This window comes from Schistocerca piceifrons, chromosome X, assembly GCF_021461385.2.
Source record: "Schistocerca piceifrons isolate TAMUIC-IGC-003096 chromosome X, iqSchPice1.1, whole genome shotgun sequence".
Taxonomy (NCBI): Eukaryota; Metazoa; Arthropoda; class Insecta; order Orthoptera; family Acrididae; genus Schistocerca; species Schistocerca piceifrons.
Window position 1 is genome coordinate 318,917,722 of NC_060149.1, and position 24,193 is coordinate 318,941,914.

Below are 24,193 nucleotides of genomic sequence, written 5' to 3' on the forward strand. Positions count from 1 at the left end.
GGTTTCGCAGGGATCGAATGAAGAGTAGAGCCACGAGTCGTAACAAATCTGAAATGTAACGTCCACTGTTCAAAGTGCCGTCAATGCGATCAACAGGTTCTGAGCACTATGCGACTTAACTGCTGAGGTCATCAGTCGCCTAGAACTTAGAACTAATTAAACCTAACTAACCTAAGGACATCACACATATCCATGCCCGAGGCAGGTTTCGAACCTGCGACCTTAGCGGTCACGCGGTTCCAGACTGAAGCGCCTTTAACCGCACGGCCACACCGGCCGGCCGCGAACAACAGGTGACCGAGACGTATAACCAATGGCACCGCATACCATCACGTCAGGTGATACGCCAGTATGGTGATGACGAATACACGCTTCCAATGTGCGTTCACCGCGATGTCGCCAAACACGGATGCGACCATCATGATGCTGTAAACAGAGATTCATCCGAAAAAATGACGTTTTGCCATTCGTGCACCCAGGTTCGTCGTTGAGTACACCATCGCAGGCGCTCCTGTCTGTGATGCAGCCATGGTCTCCGAGCTGATAGTTCATGATGCTGCAAACGTCGTCGAACTGTTCGTGCAGATGGTTGTTGTCTTGCAAACGTCCCCATCTGTTGGCTCAGGGAACGAGACGTGGCTGCACGATCCGTTACAGCCATGCGGATAATATGCATGTCATCTCGACTACTAGTAATACGAGGCCGTTGGGATCCAGCACGGCGTTCCATATTACCCTCCTGAACCCACTGATTCCATATTCTGCTAACAGTCATTGGATCTCGACCAACGCGAGCAGCAATGTCGCGATACGATAAACCTCAATCGCGATATGCTACAATCCGACCTTTATCAAAGTCGGAAACGTGATGGCTCCTCCTTACACGAGACATCACAGCAACCTTTCACCAGGCAACGTCGGTCAACTGCTGTTTGTGTATGAGAAATCGGTTGGAAAGTTTCCTCATGTCAGCACGTTGTAGGTGTCGCCACCGGCGCCAACCTTGTTTGAATGCTCTGAAAAGCTAATCATTTGCATATCACGGTATCTTCTTCCTGTCCGTTAAATTTCGCGTCTGTAGCACGTCATCTTCGTGGTGTAGGAATTTTAGTGGCCAGTAGTATACATTGGTAAACAATTTACTCGGGCGAATTTAACAAATTGAAAATTTGAAATATTCGCCTGCATAAAAAATTTGATTACGTGTTCGACACCTCAATGCATGAACAAATATTGCTTTAAACGATTTGTTTCAAACACAATAGCATACAAAACACTGCACTGTCTTCCTGGGTGGACGTGGAAGGGAAAGACACCACATAAAAATAAATGAATGCAAATGCACTCTAAAATACATCGGGCGGGAATATTGTTCATAAATCACTATAGTTTCGTTAAATGAGGCATGGTCGTAACCCAGGACCCGTGAAGTGGTGCGTCCGTCAGCGAAAGCAGATAGCCACATAGTGAACTGGCGACCAGAAGGGGGCCCTTCGGCCGGATGACGAGCGCGTCCAGCACAAAGAACGGATCAGTGGAACAGGTTGGCGTTTCCAGAGTTAGCCAGATGTGTATGCAAAAGCGCACGAAATCCGTGGCCAGCAGTCTAACACCAACTTGTTCTGTGTGCTCAGACCGGCATTCATCAGCAGGTAGAGAGGAATGCTGCAGTCTTATTGGCTCCCTAGGTGCAATGATGGGTGGAGGGGTAGAGGTTATATAAACCACCGGTTTGGTGGAGTCGCTCTCATTGTGCCTTCGTCAGTTCACCTGCATGGTTGATTGTTTATTCTTATGCCATTTTTGTTTTCAGGAAAAAACAAATTAAGCCCACTATCTCCAGCGACAGCATCAGCAGCGGTTGCAGCAGCAAACGCTTTCGCCAGGACAGTCTATCATGTAAGGTAATTGTTCTAATCATTCAATGGGCTGTGTGCCTCGTAATTTTAGTATCCCTCACAGCACCTGTTCAGATCATAGTCGGTAGAACCATACCTCTGTATTACCAAGTTTTTGAATGCTTCGATGCTTTAACTTTAGTGGCTGACGAACTAATTTTTATTCTGTAACTATTATTACAATCACAATTTTTTCTTGTCATTGAAGCCTTCATCCCTGAAACATTGGTCGATCTACATCGGCAGCTGGAGACTGAGAGACTATTGCTGCAACAACCTCCACCAATAATAATCGAGTCGATCCAGCAATAGTTTAAGTGCAGTGACATATAACTGTCAGAGAAAATATTTTTTTTTATTCACGTAGTGTACTGTGGTTCTAATGATCAGGACTGAGGACTGTATATACACTCCTGGAAATGGAAAAAAGAACACATTGACACTGGTGTGTCAGACCCACCATACTTGCTCCGGACACTGCGAGAGGGCTGTACAAGCAATGATCACACGCACGGCACAGCGGACACACCAGGAACCGCGGTGTCGGCCGTCGAATGGCGCTAGCTGCGCAGCATTTGTGCACCGCCGCCGTCAGTGTCAGCCAGTTTGCCGTGGCATACGGAGCTCCATCGCAGTCTTTAACACTGGTAGCATGCCGCGACAGCGTGGACGTGAACCGTATGTGCAGTTGACGGACTTTGAGCGAGGGCGTATAGTGGGCATGCGGGAGGCCGGGTGGACGTACCGCCGAATTGCTCAACACGTGGGGCGTGAGGTCTCCACAGTACATCGATGTTGTCGCCAGTGGTCGGCGGAAGGTGCACGTGCCCGTCGACCTGGGACCGGACCGCAGCGACGCACGGATGCACGCCAAGACCGTAGGATCCTACGCAGTGCCGTAGGGGACCGCACCGCCACTTCCCAGCAAATTAGGGACACTGTTGCTCCTGGGGTATCGGCGAGGACCATTCGCAACCGTCTCCATGAAGCTGGGCTACGGTCCCGCACACCGTTAGGCCGTCTTCCGCTCACGCCCCAACATCGTGCAGCCCGCCTCCAGTGGTGTCGCGACAGGCGTGAATGGAGGGACGAATGGAGACGTGTCGTCTTCAGCGATGAGAGTCGCTTCTGCCTTGGTGCCAATGATGGTCGTATGCGTGTTTGGCGCCGTGCAGGTGAGCGCCACAATCAGGACTGCATACGACCGAGGCACACAGGGCCACCACCCGGCATCATGGTGTGGGGAGCGATCTCCTACGCTGGCCGTACATCTCTGGTGATCGTCGAGGGGACACTGAATAGTGCACGGTACATCCAAACCGTCATCGAACCCATCGTTCTACCATTCCTAGACCCGCAAGGGAACTTGCTGTTCCAACAGGACAATGCACGTCCGCATGTATCCCGTGCCACCCAACGTGCTCTAGAAGGTGTAAGTCAACTACCCTGGCCAGCAAGATCTCCGGATCTGTCCCCCATTGAGCATGTTTGGGACTGGATGAAGCGTCGTCTCACGCGGTCTGCACGTCCGGCACGAACGCTGGTCCAACTGAGGCGCCAGGTGGAAATGGCATGGCAAGCCGTTCCACAGGACTACATCCAGCATCTCTACGATCGTCTCCATGGGAGAATAGCAGCCTACATTGCTGCGAAAGGTGGATATACACTGTACTAGTGCCGACATTGTGCATGCTCTGTTGCCTGTGTCTATGTGCCTGTGGTTCTGTCACTGTGATCATGTGATGTATATGACCCCAGGAATGTGTCAATAAAGTTTCCCCTTCCTGGGACAATGAATTCACGGTGTTCTTATTTCAATTTCCAGGAGTGTACATTTATTTTTCGTAACATGGTGCATTCAGTTGTCTGAGATATATTCTATGCTTTTCTTGGTGTTTCTATGGACGAGGGAGGAAACATATGGGTATGGGTGGAGGTTGAGATCCAGGAGATATCAAATCAGTTTTGTAAGCAGCTGAATACGATTTTCAAATACAGCGTGTTTCATACATAAGTAATTTCAGTGAACAAGAGAATACGATTTTCTGTTTATATTCCATTGAGACAAAGAATACGATTTTCTGTGTGAATGTCTTTAACATTTTCAAGAAATGAGTACGTTCAATATCCTAGTGTCGTACGTAGCACCAGTGAGCAACATATATGGCCCCAAGGTGAGGGTGAAATGACAGAGTGGGTGCATAAGATGGCAGCTACTGAGTTACCTAAATGGAGTGCCATCTCGCCGTTTTGGAGGAGGATGAGGAAATACTGGATTAGGTGAGAACTACCAGAAAACCCAACTGAACTGCTCAGTCCTTGGAACCAGAGTGGAAAAGGTGATTATAATTCAACCGTCCCTCATTACAGCATATAATTATCATTCTTCTGGAATGTTGTTTGTTTACGGCATATATCTTTAAACATATTGAGTGTTGAACTTAATTTTTTTTTCGTTATTCGCATGTTACAGAGGGAGCACAGTCGCCACAAGCACCACAACGAGTGGTGCCTAGAGCAGTGATTGCAGTGGCAGGAATGAAACAAATGCACCAGTGGTATGCATCACCACGCAAAGCACCACTCGTGGGTGTATGAGAAGTGACAGAATCTGCTGTGGCCATTGCAGCACTGTCCTACGCACCATCGCATACCCTGTGGCGTCCATGGGTGGTGCAGTCGGAAGACGAAGAAGAAGAAGAAGAAGAAGAACACAACGATCTCCCAGCCACCGAGACTGGAGATGGTGAAGGCTCCAGCAAGCTGCAACAGCAGCAACATCACTGGACACTATCGCCACGACCAGGGTGCTCCCACTAGGCTTCACCATCGCCACTTCATCCTACTCCATTTCCGACTATTCACACTCCCCAGCAATGCATCATATGTGTGCCTCAATGCATACACCTCACCTCAGCAGGCGCTTCCCCCCCAGCGCCTTCATCCACTGGGTGGGCAGAGATGCCTTCTAGTTGTGCTGTTAATGATAATGAACCTGTGGATAGCGGTTGTGCTCTCTCCCATCCTAATAGTGAAGCACATCAGATTAGCCTCGTCATGACCCCTCTAGAATAATCAGTGGTTGCTGGGGCCTTTGATGGGCGTATCTCTTTGATTAGAATTGAGAATTCAGGCAGGGGGCATCGCAACCCAATCAGGTTCCTAGAAGCATGTCTCCTGGTGCTGGAGACAGAGTTTCTCATAGCCTTAGATGAGCCGAGATATAATGCCATTAAATATAATGCAGTACTCTGCTGCAAATTCACTCACCCACCACAAGCAGGAAGGTGCTACTGAAAAGAAAAGCCTGCACAACATCTGGGGTGACAATGTCATGATATCTCGGAACATATTGTAAGGCATTTGCATTTCTTGGACATTACATCAGCTTGATCCATAACAACAGTACAATACAGTATGAGATCTACAGAAAATAATAGTTATATTATATCAACAAAATGCAATTGCAGTAATCTAATGTACCAAAAACTAACAAAACAATAGCTAGCAATATGGACAGGGGCATGAATATATAAGTTAAAGTCAAATGCAATTTGGAGATGAACCGAGCAGGTGGTTAATAGCTTCTGAAAACCTCCCTTAACAAGAGAACTCTGAGCTTCATTGCAGGAAGGGATGAGGCCAGAACAATACATTATTCCTTTTAACACAAAAACGGCCAGGACCAAGTGTAAGTGCCTGGACGGCTTTAAGAGGGCTAGGCGGCGACCTGCCAAGAAAAGTAAAATACAGCTCTAGAGAGATGGCGATTGGCTGAAGACATACTGGGCAACGCAGACGCTACATGGTGGGCAGATACCCATTATATAAAAGCATTTTGAGAACTAAAATTTATAGATATCTCTCGTCTCACATCAGACCGCACGAGTGTGTGGAAAATAGCGAGGGTGTTGAGAGCTTTGCTTTCTCTGAAGTGTGGACGATATACTTCATGCATCATGGTGACAGATAGAAAAGAGGTAGTTAATTATTCCTGCGGGAATTTTTGTGGGAAAAGAAATTGTGCATGTTGCTCCAACCCTTACCGAGTGTGCAGTAGCCAGTATTTCGACTAGCGAAAGATTAATGTTCTGCGGAATGTAGGAAAGTTGACAATGAGTGAATTTAGTCAAGGCCAGAATGGGGAATTAGAGTTTCAGATCCAGCACGGAGACAACACTGTTGCAGATGCTGCTTGGTAAAGTGCCATTGTGCATTAAGCCACAGTAAATGTTGAATCGAGATTTTGCTCACTCCAACTTGCTTCCACTTTGACCATTGAATATCAAAAACTAGGATACTAACGTACCATCACACTGAGTACATGAGAGTTTTTTCGAAAGTAAATATATTCTCCACCAACTCAGTGCATTGACCAGCTACGAAATTGTAGATGTAAATGAGCTAATGAAGATTTTAATCATCCTTCCCTGTGATAAAATGTTTTTCGTATGTAGAGATAACGATTTTAATAACCGTCAATTCAATATGTCCAAGAGTTAAACATTTTGTTATTGTGTTTTGAAAATAATTGAACATGATTGCTGTGTATCACTTGACCCCTGAAAGCACAGTTGATAAATTGTATGTAGGAAAAAAAGGGAATAGCTGTTTTGTCTTTCTAGAATATACCCCAAACTTTCACTTTTATTAATTCATGCATTCTAGTTAAGTGACAGCAGCTTTTTTAATGATTTTTGTTATGACTGCACATGATATTAGCTGCCTTACAGGGTCATATTTATATAGAGTGTCTGTTTAACACCCTGCACTTGAGAAGACAGTTCAGATATTTTGTCCATTTACGTGCTAAGTGGTAAGCTAAGTTTGCACGCATTAGTCCACTTGCTGTGCAGATACAATACCAGTCTCTGAGTGGCATCGTGAGCCCACCTTGGGGGCTACACTGGCACAGGTTTATGAGATGGAAGTTAGAGAGTCAGCTAAGGCACTGAATCAAATACCACTCCTGGACATCAGTATTCATGTCTATGATCCGTTAAACGAAGGGTCAAATTATAACAAGCTCCAGACCATATAGCTGATAAGAAGGCATTTATTAATGTCCAAAGTGGAAAGGATAACGCTTATTTTGAATGGTTGATCCTGGTTTGCCGGAGAAATTACAAGAAACATGTGCAGCACACATCTCAATACGCACGAGGTCGCAATATTTGTGGATGCTATAACTTCAATGGTATGGAGTTCCCTGTAAAGACTCAGGACATACAAAAATTTGAGGCTCAAAATCCCGGAATATTGGTTCACGGTTATGGCCTGAGAAGAAAAGCAAGCCAGATGAGCAGAACAAGCATACTGTAGTTGGACCACTCCATTTTTCAAAACATGCAGGAGAGCATAATTTTCATGTAAACATGCTGCTCTTGTCTGAAGCTGATAATCAGCATTATGTATGGCATCTCGTAGGTGAGTAAGTACAACGGTAAAGAGCGTATTTGCTTCAGGTATCTAAATACCTTTTCAGAAGACAAGTATTTAAAAAGGCATCTGAAGGACTCTAAATCCATGGAACCAGTACATGTTCTTAAGCCTTCAGAAGAAGACAAGTCCATTAAATTCAAGAATGCTCACCACCAACTGCAATGTCCGTTTGCTTTGTAGACTGACTTCTAACGTCTCCTTGCCTTATCACCTGCAGTGAAGGGAACTCCTTACCCTCAAATACCACCCTCAAAAGCATGTACCATATGTGACAGCATACCAAATTGAATCAGTCTTAACAGCTTTGAATCTTATGTCTGGGAAAATCCTGTGGTTTGGTTGTTCTCTGAGCTTGAAAACCTCTCATGGAATGTTGACATGCTATACAGCACCAATATCCCCTCGACTGATTTGGATGAGAATGAAAAATATACAATAATGCAGTTAACAGTCGTATTTACGGGCTGCCATTAGATTGAATACCTGAACCTACCCACAGAGATAAGTTTCATCTTAGGGGTAGGTTCTGTGGTGCAGCTCACAATGCCTGCAATATGAAGTATAAGTTACCATGGCACATACCAATTTTCTTCCATAATCTGAGTGATATGACGCTGTCTTTCTAGTTGAGCGGTTGGCTAATGACAGTATGAAGAAAGGTTAGGTCAAGTAATGACAGTGTAGAGAAGTATATTTCTTTATCTAAACGCATGATGCCAAATATTATGTTCCACTTCCTTGACTCTGTATGTTTCATGCAGACTTCACTCCAGAAACTTGTTGACGCACTACCCCAGGAGGATATGCACATCACCTGATCTGCATATCCTGATGAGGAAAAGTTTCAACTTGTGAGTAGGAAAGGAGTTTTTCCTTATGAGTATCTGGATAGTAAGCCGAAATTTGATGAAATCAGGCTGCTTGACTTAAATGCATTTTCCAGTACTCTCACAGGCGATGCCATAACTAGTGTAGATTATGTGCGTGCCATGAATGTCTGACAGGAATTCAACATTCCCAATTTGGGTTAATACGCAAGATTATACATGGACACCAACATGTGCTTGCTTGCAGGTGTTTTCAAAACTTCCAGAGTGTATGCATGGCCACGTACTCTCTGGAACCCACCTTTTATTACACAGCACCTGGTTTGAACTGGGATGCAAGGCTCAAGGAAACTATCCACAGCATACAACTTTTGATGGATGCTGATATACTTCTTTTCTTTGATTGCGGTATTCGTGTCCGTAGACACCTGAGGGCAAATAACCTGTGTAGGGGTGCATCCCTAGATTCAATTTACATTCCATATTCGGATATGGATAACTGATAGGGGCATTCCATGATGCACTCACTGCTGGTTGGTGGGTTTCAACAGGTGCACCTGATTCTGATGTGGGGTATGTGGTGAAGGCAGATCTCATATAGTCTGTTAGTATGCATGAAATGATAATCGACTTGCCGTTATGTCCAGAGCAACAACTTCCATCAGGAAGCACTGTCACTAATCTTATGACCAATGTTGGATGGTAGCAGAGGTACATAATTCATTATTGTAATCTCCAGCAGTGCCTCAGCTAAGGGATGGGGCTAGGTAGAATCAAATGGACCATCTCCTTCAACCAGCCCCCTGGTTAGTGAGTAATACTACTTTCTGTAAAACAATATAGAATCTATGAAATGAAAGCAATTTTTTGATTAGAAGCGAATGTGAGTGGAGTTGGAGGGGGGGGGGGGTACGAAATTGCATGACCAGACCAAATTTTAAGACTGCCCCTATTTTCAAAGACAACTTTGTTGCTGTGGAAGTGTCGAAATTTTCAGTAGAGTTTACAAAACCTATCTATTTGGGAATGTGTATACTGTAGATCTCAAAGCTCCACATTTACTGATTCCACCATGAGTTTGCTAAATCTCATTTCGTGGAACCAAAGTCACTTTATATGGATGCAGATAGCTTCATCTACTGGGTGAAGAACTGCACTCCATATGATTTAATGCGGTGTCACGGTGATGAATTCAATGAAGTCAATACATGTGGATATGTAGCTGATAACCCTTACCATATTGTTCCTCAGAACAAGGAGGTTATAAGCTTAATGGAACATGATTCGAATAGATTGCCGATTGTGGAATTTGTTGGTCTAAGAACCAAAATGTATGCATATCATATAGTAGATGCAGCATCCAGAGGCAGGTTAAGGGTGCGAAACATGCAGCTTCATGTGTCCTCGCAGTCGAAGACTACTTGCAGTGCCTGTACAGCGGTGTTTGTGTTGCTCCATTATAACTTCTGCATATGGTACAGGAAACTAGTATTTGATCACGAAGTCATGAGGTGTACACTGTGCTGCAGTCTAAAGTCAGATTGTCACCTCATGACGATAAAAGAGCCATTTGTGATGATGGGATCAAAACCCTCCCATACTCACACTATTTACTTGAAGCACGAGAAGCGATGTGGGACTCCGATGGTGTAAATGAGAGGGAGAGAGAGAGAATGAGTGAGTGACTGAGTGAGAACTTGTGCCAAATAGTATGCCTCTTTTATCATAGTGTGATGTATAGTGTGCCTGCATGTTCAATTGCTTATATGTCTGCATGTATTCATGTGGGTGCATTTGAGTGTAGATGCTTGTGTAAATATGGATGCCCGTGAGTAAATACATTCGGTTTATTTTAATGAGTAGCATACAATGTTTGCAATAATATATATAAGCACCATGTGCTGGAAAAAGTTTTTAAAAACATTGTAAAAACTATAAAAAAATTTTAAAAATGTGCAAAGTATTTATAAGGAAAGTTTAAAAATTGTGGGAAAATCGTCAAAAAAGTTAAAAATTGTAAATGGGGAAAAAATATATTTTTACAGTATTTCTCTCTTTTTTGCACTTCATATGTGTGTGTTTGGGTGTGTGTGTGTGTGTGTGTGTGTGTGTGTGTGTGTGTATGTGTAAATAGAATTGTTTTTATATTTCACCTACCACTATCCAAGTCATCCTAGTTTTAAGTGTGAGTTGCACCCAGTTCATTTTAGTGTCGTTGTTTGAGATAGGCATTTTAGAGCCTCCAAATCCATTGCATTATTAAATTGTTTCAGCTGCTTGAGGTGGAAAATGTTTAGAAACACCTACTTCAATGTATAAATTAAGTCACCTGTTTGAAGGGAATGTCACTGGCAATAGTATTAGTGTAAGAGAAACTGTACCTCTGAAATAGCTGTAATTAGTACTGCAATGTAGTGTAGAAATTTTCACCCAATGCTGTTAATGATGTAGGAATATGAGGCGTATTAAAAAAGAAAACGAACTTCGGGATGGCTTGCAGGTTTCTCGTCGCATTGCATTGTATCTCCTCTATGGTTTGGAAACGACGTCCTATCAACGTGTTTTTCAGTTCGAGAAACAGAAAAAATTCTGCTGCGGCTATGTCCAGAGAGTATAGTGGATGGGACACAACAGGAATGTGGTGTTTTGCTAGATAGCTGCAGACAAGGAATGACACATGAACTGGCGCAGAGACGTGATGCAACATCCAACTCTGGTATTCTCACAATTCAGGCTTCTTCAGGTGCACAGCATCCCTCATACGCACTAGGATTTCCAGGTAGACTTCATTGTTTACCAACTGACCATGTGGCACAAATTCATGATTGATAATGTTTTTGTAGTGAAAAAGCTCAACCAACATCACCTTGATCTTTGACTGACTCATGCATGCTTTTTTTGGATGACGTGACCCTTTGTCCATACACTGCGATGACTGCATCTTCCTTTCAGCGTCATAGCCGTACATCCACGTCTCATCACCTGTTATGATGTTCTGAAGAAAGTTTTCATTGTTATCAACAGTAGCAAGCAGTTCCCTGCACATTTCAACAAGGGTCTGTTTGTGATCTTCAGTCAACAAACGCAGTACGAATTTTGCGCTGACATGAGGCATCTCAAGCATTTCATTCAAAATTTGATGGCATTCCCTCAGCAACTCCTCGAACAGTTAAACGACTTCCGCGAATTACAGCGCGAACGCTATCCACATGGCCATCATCTGTTGGTGTGGAAGGACGTCCAGACTTGGAATTGTCACAGATCGAAATTCTGCCCTATTGAAAACATTTAAACCATTAGTAGCACCGTCTGCGACTCATACAGCCCTCCTCGTTTGCTTGGCTAAGCATTTTAAATTTCTCTGTGTTTGTAGCAGATTTTCACACACACACACACACACACACACACACACACACACACACACATTGTTCTTCAAGCTCCTTCACTTTCTCTACCCTATATTACTCCCAGTTGCTTAACCATCAGCATCAGTTATACTGACTGAGGCCTTCACAACAGGGTCAGGCGCCATCGCCGTCATCCAGATGGTTCAAATGACTCTAAGCACTATGGTACTTAACATCTGAGGTCATCAGTCCCCTAGACTTTTTTTTAAAAAAAAAATTCTTTATTTCATAACACAATAATAATTATACAAGATTGACCCACCACCTTATTGATTAGTGGGTCCTATGTTCCTACTTTATACAATAGCAGCTTCTACATTATACTTAATTACAGACAGTTATGCGGTTAGTACTAGGCAGACTACTTCTTATTTTAAGTTAGCTTAAATTCTAGTTACTACAAAAGGGTTAGTACTAACTGCCTGCAGCGTTACAATCGTGCCAGTGTAATTATAAACCTACTTTGGAAGCCTTGCCCATAGAGCTAATCCCTATGGGCGTGCCCCTGGCACCGGGCAGGCTAGGGTGGTTTATCGCTGCAGGTTCCTAATTTACTATCCTATTCTAATTGCCTAATCTACTTTCTATTCTACGTCATGGTTCGTGCGTTGTCATATTCGGGATCACCCCAGTCCCCCTAGTCCCAGTCGTGGCGGATTCCAACTGTGAAGTCGACCTATCCACGAACGGGCGGTATGGGACCGGAGCTGTGGTCGCAATCGGTGTTTTCTATTTAACTAGGCTTGTAGGTCTCTCAAAAAAGCTTTTAATACTTTTTGTGATACCTCGTTGGCTAGTATGTTTAGTCTTTGAAAGGTCTCCTCTTGTCTCAAAAGGTCATAGGTATTTGTACTTGGTAGTTGTCGTCTCAGTGTCCCGGCTACATCATCGAAAACGGGGCACTCGAAAACCACATGGTCAGGAGTACCCTCCGGTGCACCACAGTCGCACGCAGGCGTCGCCCTTTTCCCAAACCGACTTAGATAAGTCGGATATGGGCCATGACCGGTGAGAAAGTGGAACAAACCCCTAGTTGGCTCAAAATACTTCATTTTTAGTCTTTCCTTGACGTCTGGTAGGAACTGAAAGGTTCTTCTACCAGTTTCGTCCGACTCCCATATCTCCTGCCATAGATCTATCCCTCTTTCCCTTATCTCCCCTTTTTCCCTGACTATTACCCCCATAATTTCCTCTACCTTGGTGTTTATACCCTTTCTGGCCCAGTACCAAGCGGCCTGCTCCCTGATCTTAATATCTAAAGGGCAGAGCCCCATTATGATTAGCAGTGCTCCACCCGGAGAAGTTCTATATGCTTCCACGGACCTTAATATCATGTTCCTTTGTACTCTCCTCACCGTCATGGCAGGCACCACCCTTGTGAGCCTGTGAGCCCAGACTCCTGAGCCGTAACCCACTATTGATGTCAGTATACTGTTGTGGTAGAGCTTGATTAAATGAGGCGGGAGGTGGAATCTTTTGTGTCCTATAGAAATCAGGTTATTTAATAATTGTAGGGCTTTCTGGGTTACGGTTTCTATGTGCCTTGCAAAGTTCCACCTTTCATCGATGATGATTCCTAAGTAGCGCGTTTCTCGTCTCCGTAGAACAGGCATACCGTCAATTCTCACAGTCGGGTTTCCCGTTAATTGTCCTTTAAGTAGCAGGTAGGTCGACTTGGTTGGTGAGATCGTCATTTTGGTGTTGCGGCACCATAGTTGTAGTTTATTTAGTGCTCGCTCTATTTTGGGTTCTATATCCTCGCGACTTCGGCCGCCGACCAGCAGGAGGAGGTCGTCAGCGTAGGCTATCACCTCTAGCACTTCTTCGCTCTGTTGCAGGCTTTCCAGAAGAGGCTCCATGTGGATGTCCCAAAAAAGGGGACCCAACACGGAGCCCTGGGGGCAACCCTTGGAGATGGTTTTCCGGACTTTCCCTCTAGGGGATGATAGCCATACCTCCCGATCTTCACAATAGCTCCTCAAACACCCATATAGCAGCCCTGGACACCCCTTCTCCCGAAGACAGGAGAAGAGCGAAGGCCACCACAGGTTGTCGAAGGCGCCACTGATATCCACCATGATGCCAAAAACATACTTACATGGGGCGGAGCCGCAGACCTCGGCCGCCAGGGCGATTGCATCAGATGCCGATCGTCCCGGCCTAAAACCGAATTGCCTGTCGCTCATCCCCTGCAGCATGCGGTGAGCAGTCAGTCTGTCCGCTAACAACGTTTCAAGGAGTTTGCCAAAGCCGTCCAGCAGGCAAATGGGCCTGTAGGATTTGGCCTCAGCAGGGTCCTTCTCGGGGCCTTTTTTGATGATTACCACATCTGCAGTTTTCCACGTTTTTGGAAATTTGCCTTGTGTAAGGCATGCATTATAAAGATGTGTAAGTGGGGCAACTAGTTGTGGGGCCAAGAACTGCACTACCTCCGCCACAATGCCGTCTGGTCCGGGGGCGTTCCCTCTCTTTAAGGACTTGATAAGAGCAGCAACTTCCTCCTCTGAGAAGGGGAGGACCGCTTCGTCATTTACGTACCTATGAAGGTCTTCGTTTCGTAATTGACGCTGCTCTTCAGTGTCATTATTCCTATCATCGTCAGGCAGCAGCGACTGAAGGAGGACCTCGGCAGTTTCCTGCCAAGATTCCGTCATCCCGTCGCCGTGCCTGAGCGTTGATATCATTGTTGGGGAGCGGATTTTCTCCCTCACCAGTCTGTATGGTACACCCCAAGGATCGAGGGCCAAATGATTAGTTACAAAACTTTCCCAGCTGTTTATTCTCGTCTTCTGTAGCTCTTGTTGAAAGTTGTCCTTTGCCTCCCGGTATAACTGTAGCCATCTCTGCTTTTCCCACCAGACGACACTGCGCTGGTAGTGCTTCCTCAGTCTTCTGACAGACTGACGTAGTTCTTGCAGCTCGGCTGACCATGGTGCCGGTGTGGCCGCCACGGCCCTCCTCCTGGTTGGTACGGCTGCCATAATCGCCCTCGTTACCGCTCGTACCAGTCCCTCGGCTCTGTCGTCCACATTGAAGTCCTGTCTTGCGTCTCCTTCTGGTAATGGAGGAATGTCGCACTCTCTGGCTAGGCGTTCCCAATCTGTTTTTCTGAAATTTCTTTGCACCTCCCACCCCATGGCCCAGCGGCACTCTCTGCCTCCTATAGTGAAGGTGATTAAATTGTGATCACTGGTGGTGGCATTGTCTTCCACTCTCCACTCTTGTAACATATTCAATGCGTTCGGCGTGACCAGCGTCACGTCTATGTTGGTGCCCTGTCCTCCTCCAGCCACGTAGGTGGGGGGATTACCTGGTCTGTTCGCCACCACCAGTTGAAGGGCCATTATCATCTCCTCTGCTTTAGCACCATTTTCATCCCTTGTGCCACTGTACCATAGGGGGGATTTGGCGTTTATATCGGCAGTTATAATTATTTTGCGTCCCCGCAACGCCGTGGCCACACTTGCTAGGTGTTCTAAGCGTTGTTCAATCCTATCGCCGTACTGAAAGTACATATTGATGATGATGATAGTTCCGGAAGGAGATTGTATCTCCACGACGTTGCAGTGACTATTGGAATACTGTGACAGAGGTGTTGCACGCAGTGCGGTGTTTGTTATCACAGTAGCCGCTCTGGGGCTGTCCCCGCTACTGACAATTTGCCATGTTGCGGCAGTGAACGCAACTTTTCCAGCCAGAGAGTACGGCTCCTGTAAACAGAGTATATCTAGTCTCTTCTCCACCACTTCCTTTCGGAGCTCCTGCATTACTAATCGACTGTTGTGAGTGTTTAGTTGTCCAATTTTTATTCTAGTCGTCATGGAAAATAGGTATTTATGTGGTCATGCGGCCACGTTTTGTTCCAGTCATATGCCAGTCGTCCGTTTGCCATCACTGATTGTTGGTAAATTTCATCCAGGTCAAATTTTTCTCCTCGTCTGTCAAACACTTTTTTGAGTAGATCTCGCAGTGCTCCGAAGTCAGTGGGGAGGTTCACCGACTTTAATTGTATTCTGTCGACAACCTCCATCACCGAGAAGGTTACCCTTCGTCCGTACTCATGTCCTACTCGGACCACGTGACGCAATGCAGTGGTCAGGGTTGTCGGCTGCTCCAGTCTAGCTAGCTGCATGGTGTACTCAAGGTTTGGGTACACCCTCACCGGGTCCACGGGAGGCAACCTAACCACCGGGCTGTCTCTGGTGTTGGGGTTGGCGGTGGAACTCGTTATTGTGCTTTCTTGGACGGGTTTTACAACCTTGTCTGTCACTACCACAGGATGCTCTTGCCGTTGAGGATTTTTAATCGGCAGCTTGTCCTGGCATTGGGAGGAGGGTGCTCTAACCTCTGATGGGAGCTCAGTTTGTATTCCAATGTCCCTGGTGGGGGACTCAGTTTGTATAGATTTGTCGACTGTTGGTACGTCGGCACTGATAAGCGACTTCAGGAAATTCCTGAATCTACTTGCTCTCATTGCATCCCTCCTCCTTTTGCTCGGGGATTTATGCTTTGGCATCCTGCATGGTATGCCGTTTTCAGCCATAATCAATGCGGGAAATCAACCTCTGTTCGAGCATCCTGTAGGTAGGGCAGTTTCGTCCTGTGGCTCCACAAGACTTCTTGCCACGACTTTTGCACGGGATGCAGACACCTGTGGCCTTACAGTCTTTCCGTGTGTGTCCGTTTTCACCGCATTTGGAGCAAGCCGACCCCCTGGTGCAGTGCCTCAAGATGTGGTCCAAGACACCACAGTTGTGGCAACGAGGTACCACAATGTAATCTTTGGTATTTATGGCGTGGAATCCCACGTATAGTCTGCCCAGTACCGTATTTTCCTCCACATTGTTGCGGAGACCTCGGCGACGTGATGTACGACATCACGGTCCCGAGGACCCGTCTTGAATCTTAGTTTGAAACTATCTTGAAATTCTTTTTCATTTATGTCTTCAAAATTTTGCTTTCTGATTGCCTCAGACAACTCTTCATTGGTCATTACAGTAGGAACGTCATATAGTATCACCAAGGGGTTCCTCTTTTTTGGGGGTTCACATTTCACTACTGCATTTAATTTGGGATTTTCAAGAAGATTGTTCTTGTCTTCCTCAGACGCAACTTCCACAATTACAGAGTTGCGGCTCGGTTTGACACGTTTTATTTTTATTTTGTCTTTAACTGGGTCTATTGTAGTGGTCAGGAGATCCTGTATTCTTTTAACACTTGTATCCTTTCCAGGCAGGGTCCTAAGGAAGACTGCCGTCTCCTGTTTCTTTGTCACCCTGTCTATTGCCTCTTTTGTGTTGTTTTGTCTGGGGGCTTGTGCTGCCACCGCCGCCCAGGTCTTGCTCGGTTGTTGTTGTTGTCTCATCCGGGTGTTTTCTTTTTCTAGCTCCTCTACTCTTCCTTCTAATTTAGCATGAGCAATTGCCCATGCAGCCAATTCATTTTTTATCTGCAAGATTGCTGCCTGACTTATCTTGCCATTTTTAATGCTCTGTTCTAGGAGCAGCGTAATTTTCGAATGCCTCTGCATTACTGTGTAGTCCTCCACTGCCTGTCCCACCTCGTCCTGTGGAGAGGGATCAGGCGCAAAAGAAGCTCTCGAAGGCGCACTAGTATCACTCGTATCTGTTGTCGCCATTATGAACGAGTGATAAAAAGAAGTGGGAGCCCGTCTCTTACCCCGGACCGGCTCCTCTGGCATGGGGGGGGGGGGGGGGGGGACTTCCGCAGCTCGCCCACCGACCTCGCCCCTAGGTTAAGGGCACTTCCGAGCTGCCGGGTTCAGCGCGCCGTCGCCAGCGCACTGGTCCCCATCGATGGCCTCGTCGTCGACGATTTCACACGACGCTCCTCGGCAACTGCACCCCGCACTCCGGAGAGGCGGATGCACCCCTCGCCCTTCGCCGCCTACTTGCCCGAGCTTCCATCTGAAGGCCAAGGACCCACTCCTACTCAGGTGGTGGGTCGGTCACCCAGTCGTTCGGCGGTCTGGGCCCATCTAACCTAGCCCAGGCGATGTCACCACCTCCTGGGTTTGGCAGAACACGCCCCGGTTACCCAGGGGCGCGGCGAAGCACCCTTGCCGACTCGCGCCGTGATCCCACGCCGACAAACGAGGTCGCCGGCATGCAGAGCACCTGCTGGTCTGTGCCCTGCGAACAGAAAGGGACTGATGTTCGGTCCCTCGACACAGCTCCCCCTGTGCCACGCACCCTTCGCTTTCGCATCGGGTTGGGTCGCAGCTCTCCCTTTTGACGCAAGGCAAAATGCCGAGCTTGGCATCTGGCACCACGGGAAGGCGGAAAGAGCCACTTGGGAAGGAGAGGCTATAAGAGACGCATCACTTCCCCGAGTGAGGACTGCCGCGGCACGCTCGACGTGAAGCGATACGCCCCAGTGCGAGCTTCCGTGCCTTACGGCGCGCCGGCAACGGGCGGGCCCGCACCGAAACGCGCCGTCAAGCGACTGACCTCACGCCAGACAGTCCCCTAGACTTAGAATTACTTAAACCTAACTAATCTAAGGACATAACACACATCCATGCCCGAGGAATGATTCGATCCTGCGGCCGTAGCAGCAGCGCGGTTCCGGACTGAAGCGCCTAGAACTGCTCGGTCACAGCGGCCGGCTCATCCAGATGGGTAATGATGCATCGTTTTAGAGTATACTTTTGCATAATTGGCTTCTCTATATAATATAGCACTTTTATTTTTGTTATTACGGCGGAAACTCTGATGATGGCCCACAATTAAAAGGTCAAAACCGGTCAAAAGTTAACATTGGGTGCAAACAGGACGGTTTTTAAGTAATTTTATAAAAATTCATTTATTTCTCATCCAACTAAAAAGTAATTTTACACAGCAACACTATTTTCACACACCTTCTTCTTGAGTTGATGGAGAGCAGAACACCTGTAGAGTTCCAGATCTTGAATAGTAGCAAATTTGAAGACTCGACACATCCATGAGATCTTCTCCTTCCTCTTCGTATAGATGATGGTATCTGTGTGGTCGAATAATCAACGTTGGTCCACCATATCTTTATAAGCTTTGCCAGAATCATCCCAGTGAATTCCATGGTAGAAGTGAGTTAACCAGTTTGCACTCTTCCGTGTTTTAATGCACTTCACATCCTTGAAAGACCTCGGTGGTGCATTGTTTACTGAGAATGTCTCTATTATTCCGGCATCTTCTGTGTACTCTACGAATGCAATATCTTTAACTATGAACTGCCTATGCTCATCGTCATAGAAAACCTGAGTGTCTGCAATGCTGTTCACACCTTGAGATACCACTGTGGAATGCTCTGGGTATGGCGCAGCACTTGTTCATTTATACTACTCGTTGCACAACATAGGTGAGAGGGCAGTAGTTGATCACACGGTCACGTAGAACTAAAGCATATGCTGCAGTGTGTTCTGGGAAATTTGCCAAAGGCTCAAATTCAGTTTGTACATGTATAGTTCCAAATTTAATTATCTCGTTCTGTTTTGACAAGTCTATTGCTATGATTGGTGCTAGTTCCTTGAATTTCCATGGACTGTATAGAAATCCTCCTCCTCCTTCTTCTTCTTCAACAGTTTCATATACTGAAGTGTTTAAGAAACTGGTATAAGCATGCGTATTGAAATACAGAGATATGCAAACAGGCAGAATACGCCGATATGGTCGACAACGCCTATATAAGAGAAGAAGTGTCTGGCGCAGTTGTTAGATCGGTTACTGCTGCTACAATGGCAGGTTATCAAGGTTTAAGTGAGTTTAAGCCTACTATTATAGTTGGCGGACGAGCGATGGGACACAGCATCTCTGAGGTAGTGATGAAGTAGGGATTTTCCCGTACGACTGTTTCACGAGTATAGCATGAATTTCAGAAATCTGGGAAAATATCAAATCTTCGACAACACTGCGGCAGGAAAAATATTCTGCAATAACGGGACCAACGACGACTGAAGAGAGTCGTTCAACGTGGCAGAAGTGGAACCTTTTCGCAAATTGCTGCAGATTTCAATGCTGGGCCATCAATAAGTGTCAGCGTGTGAACCATTCAATTAAACATCATCGCTATGGGCTTTTGGAGCCTCAGGCCCACTCGTGTACCCTTGATGACTGCACGACACGACGTTTTACGCCGCACATGGGCCTGTCAACACCGACATTGGACTGTTGATGACTGGCAACATGTTGCCTGATCGGAGGAGTCTCGTTTCAAATTGTATCAAGGGCATGGACGTGTACGGGTATAGAGATAACCTAATGAATCCATGGACACTACATGTCAGCAGGGGACTGTTCAAGCAGGTGGAGGCTCTGTAATGGTGTGGGGCGTGTGTACTTGGAGTGATATGGGTCCCCTGATACATCTAGATACGACTGTGACAGATGACGCATACGTAAGCATGTCCATTGTGCATTCCGACGAACCTGGGCAGCTCCAGCAGGACAATGCGACACCCCACACGTACTGAAATGCTACAGAGTGACTCCAGGAACACTCTTCTGAATTTAAGCACATCCGATGGCCACCGTACTCCCCAGACATGAACGTTATTGTGTATATCTAGGATGGAACGTGCTGTTCAGAAGAGATCTCCACCCCCTCGTACTCTTACAGATTTATGGACAGCCTTGCAGGATTCATGGTGTTAATTCCCTCCAGCGCTACTCCAGACATTAGTCGAGGACATGCCACGTCGTGTTGCGGCACTTCTGCGTGCTCGCGGGGGCCATATACGATATTAGGCAGGTGTACCAGTTTCTTTGGCTCTTCAGTGTAGTAAGAAGCATGGAATCTCGCATACATATCATGTGCTAGACGGTATACATTTTCATCCCACTGCAGGTGTAAATTGTCATATGGGGTTAATTTTTTATTCAGTTAGACTCTGGAGTTAATTAACTTCAGTTCTCAAATACAATGGCCTCATTTGCTATATTCCTTCGTCTGTCAGTGTGAACTACAAGTACAATGAATCTTGCCATCTCCATGGGAGATTTTGATAGCCCATGTCTTTCTGCTTGCAGGCGGTAGCACTGGCTACTCGAAACCCTCCCAAGAGCGGAACATTAGTTATAGATATATCCCAGCTTTCAGTACTTTTAAAAGCTTCAAACGCCCCTCGTCTGATACACTCATATGAGACATTTTCCATATCATCTTCTGACTGTGATCATATTTCCCTCTTGAGCTCCTTGAATGTATGGGTTACTATCCATTGCACTCCATACCAGAATAAGTTCCTGTTCAGCACTCATAATAATCTGCTTCATGTCCTCAAAGTAACCCATAAACATTTACAGAGATATGCGTGAAGTAAATCGTTTGTAGTCTGCAACTGTTCTATCCAATGAATCGTCTATGAACCATCCCACTCGTTATATTGAGTGAAGACCTCATTACGAGGTTTTAAGTCAATAGATTTAAGGAACTCGTAATTCACACGTGTTGTCACTTCGCGGTTCGGCACGCTCTGGATTGCGTCCACTGGTGTTGTGCCATATGCCCATCCCACCTTAAACGTAATCGTACAATGATTTCCTCACCACGAAAGTCAACAAGTTGATTATTCTGGTCCACAATACACAACTCCAAATAGTCCAATGTCTGAACTGTCACTGGAAGGTATAGTGCATTGGTGGGAGTCTTAACAATCTTATACAATTTTGCAACTGTGATGAAGAATCCGTAAGTAGTATGAATCAGACTTTCGTTGAGATAGGAGTTAGTTGCAATTCGACTCGGTTTGTACTGACGGACAGTATGTCCACAGTCTGATCTGACTTGTAAGATTTACTAGGATCCTCCTTCAAAACCTTTCCTTTTGTGAAGCCCAGTAGGCGCCCCATTGAACCTTCCTGGTTGAAGTCAATCGTTGTATTCACAGTCCTTATTTCAGGTTTAAGTCTATTTATGTTTGCACGAGCTCAGCATCTTTTACAGACTGTTTTAAAACGTCGGTATAGTATGCACCAGGTTCTACTTCCACAATGACTTTTTCGCCATTAATATCCAGATGCAGTTTGTTGCTAGCCTCGGTGACTTTTGGGATGCTGTTGTACACCTCCAGTCCAATCAATGCAATACTCCATTCACCAACGCTCAAATCAATTGCCGGGAAGTAATTTGCACGTAATACAGATGATTGTTCTTTTAAAGTCAAAGTGTACGACACTGCATCTCAACCTCAACTGATGAAGGGATGTTTAAAGTTCTTCCTTATATATTCTTCTTCTTCTTTGTGAACGTCAAGAGAAACATGATGCGTAGATGTCCGCAGAGGTCTGTATTAAAATCTTGATAGCGCCGAAAATTATAGGACACGCGTCTTCTGGGGGTGAAGTATCGCTGTAATTGTTTTGACGGTTGTAGGTAACCAAATGGGTCGAACTAGTAGATGGTATTTGCATTTTTCATAATATATGACACCCAGTGGGAGCCGCGACCTCCAGCAACATCTAAATTCTCAATACCACATTCACCAGTTTTCCACACAGTCTTCGATAATGTATCCCGCATAAACATACCACGAAATCTTGGATTGTTGAAATTTTTTCTATCAAACTTAAGTAGATCAGTATCTGTGATTGTTCGATCTGGTAAGATTGCTAACGGGCTTTCTTTTTATTTATGAATAGACCCAGTGCTTTACCGATGGCTGCAGTTTCCATCATGCAGTTATGTCTTCTTGCTTCTTCTAACTGTGCTTGGGAGTTTTGCGTGTACTTGACTGTTCGAGCAATGGTTGCAGCACCACCAGTGATGGATCACACCGCCGAGAGCGCAGATGATGATGATAATGATGACGATGTTTAGTTTTGGGGTGCTAAACAGAGCGCTCATCAGCGCCCATACAAAGTTCCAATTTTTACACAATCCAGTCGAGCTACTGTCATGAATTATGATGATGATGATGAAATGATGAGGACAACACGAACACCCTTGCCCCGGGCGGAGAAAATCCCCAACTCGGCCGGGAATCGAACCCAGGAACCCATGAGAGAGCAGAGATGGCTGGGATGAGGAACGGAAGAAAACCATAAAACGTCTTGGGGTGTTGGTAGAAGTCGAGGTGCTTTAACCGACCCTCTTCTTCTTCCCGCTCCTTTCTGCTTCAGAGCGTTTTTAGCTGCATACATCACTGTCAGGATAATGTCGTTCAAACACCTTTGCTTCCCATTCTTCTTCTTCTTTAGTGCACAACGTGCAGTATTGATAACTCGCTTTAAATTCGTCACTCATAAACCTGACTAAATACTTCCATGCATGGTTTTATCAGCTGCAAATGCTGCAACCCGTTGACATATACCAGTATCCTTGTATTGGTCTCGTAATGGTTTTATATTTCTTATTGCTCTGGCTTTTTGCGATCGTATGTACTTAAGTCAAATGCAATATTTTACGGTACATTTTCCTATTATCAACTGGAAAAAAAATTTTTCGTGGGTCTTAGGAAAATAAGTTGCATTAAGCCAGGTGTTCTCTTAAACTGCCCGTCACCAGTCTGTATTGTGTCATCAGTTACAGTTATACGCTGCATGCCCAGCATGTGCGGTCTTCCATTGCTGACGCCGAATGTCCTATCTACCTGGGAAGGGGCGTGACGGATAATGAATTCGTCAATGGCAACACCATCGTTATAATGTGGTTTTATTGTTGCTGAGAGCTGCCTGAGAGATTCAGTAACCAGCTTAAAGGTCTCTCAACCTTAGCAACCGTAATTTCTCTCGAGCTGTTTTCCATGTTTGGACGACTATCTGCTTCGTCGACATCTCGATGTATACTAATCAGAATTTCTGCAGCTTGGGAATTTGTATATCCGCTCATCTCCCTCTTATTATGTGGCTGCTCCCCCTTCTCAATAACAGGGACTTCTATATCTATTGCCCCTCAATTGCCTCTGCCTTTTCAGTTAAGTCGGTTACTTTCTTACCAACTTCATCAACTAACTCATTTAATGTGTTGATCATTCCCAGAAGAGTCCGGTAACGTCTCTAGCTCCCTGCGCATACCTCCAACTCTATGCACGATAGTCTGAATTTTAGCATCCACGTACAAGCGCATGTTTTGTCTATGTACACCCATTCTCTCGGCTTGAGAGCCAGACATGCACTCGAATTTGTCCTTGGTGCAGCGTATACTGGTGTATTCACCCACACAGAGGCATACCGACAGTCCTTCTTTCCACGAACAATACGAGAGTGGAATAGAAGGGAGAACCGATAGAGGTACTGAAGGTACCCTCCGCCACACACCGTCAGGTGGCTTGCGGAGTATGGACGTAGATGTAGATGTAGAGTCTTACCAGGCTATATATACAGAAACTCTTTGAAGTTTCGCCTATACCTACCATAATTCAGTTTTCTTGTTTTATCACCAGCGAGAAACCTATACTGTGAGTGCTTCGAGCAGTCAGCACATACCTTCCCAAAATCATTGAACGACATGTCAGTTGCTACATGTGCATTGTAAATGTGTTTTAAATTCAGATTGTGTTGTTTGAAAGCTATAATGGGATTCGAATTATCCCCGACCAACTGTTTTGGGGTTCCAGAATAGGTCTGGGTTAAATAAAATAAATCAGCACTCATATGACGTCCGAAGCAGAAATATTTTCGAATTT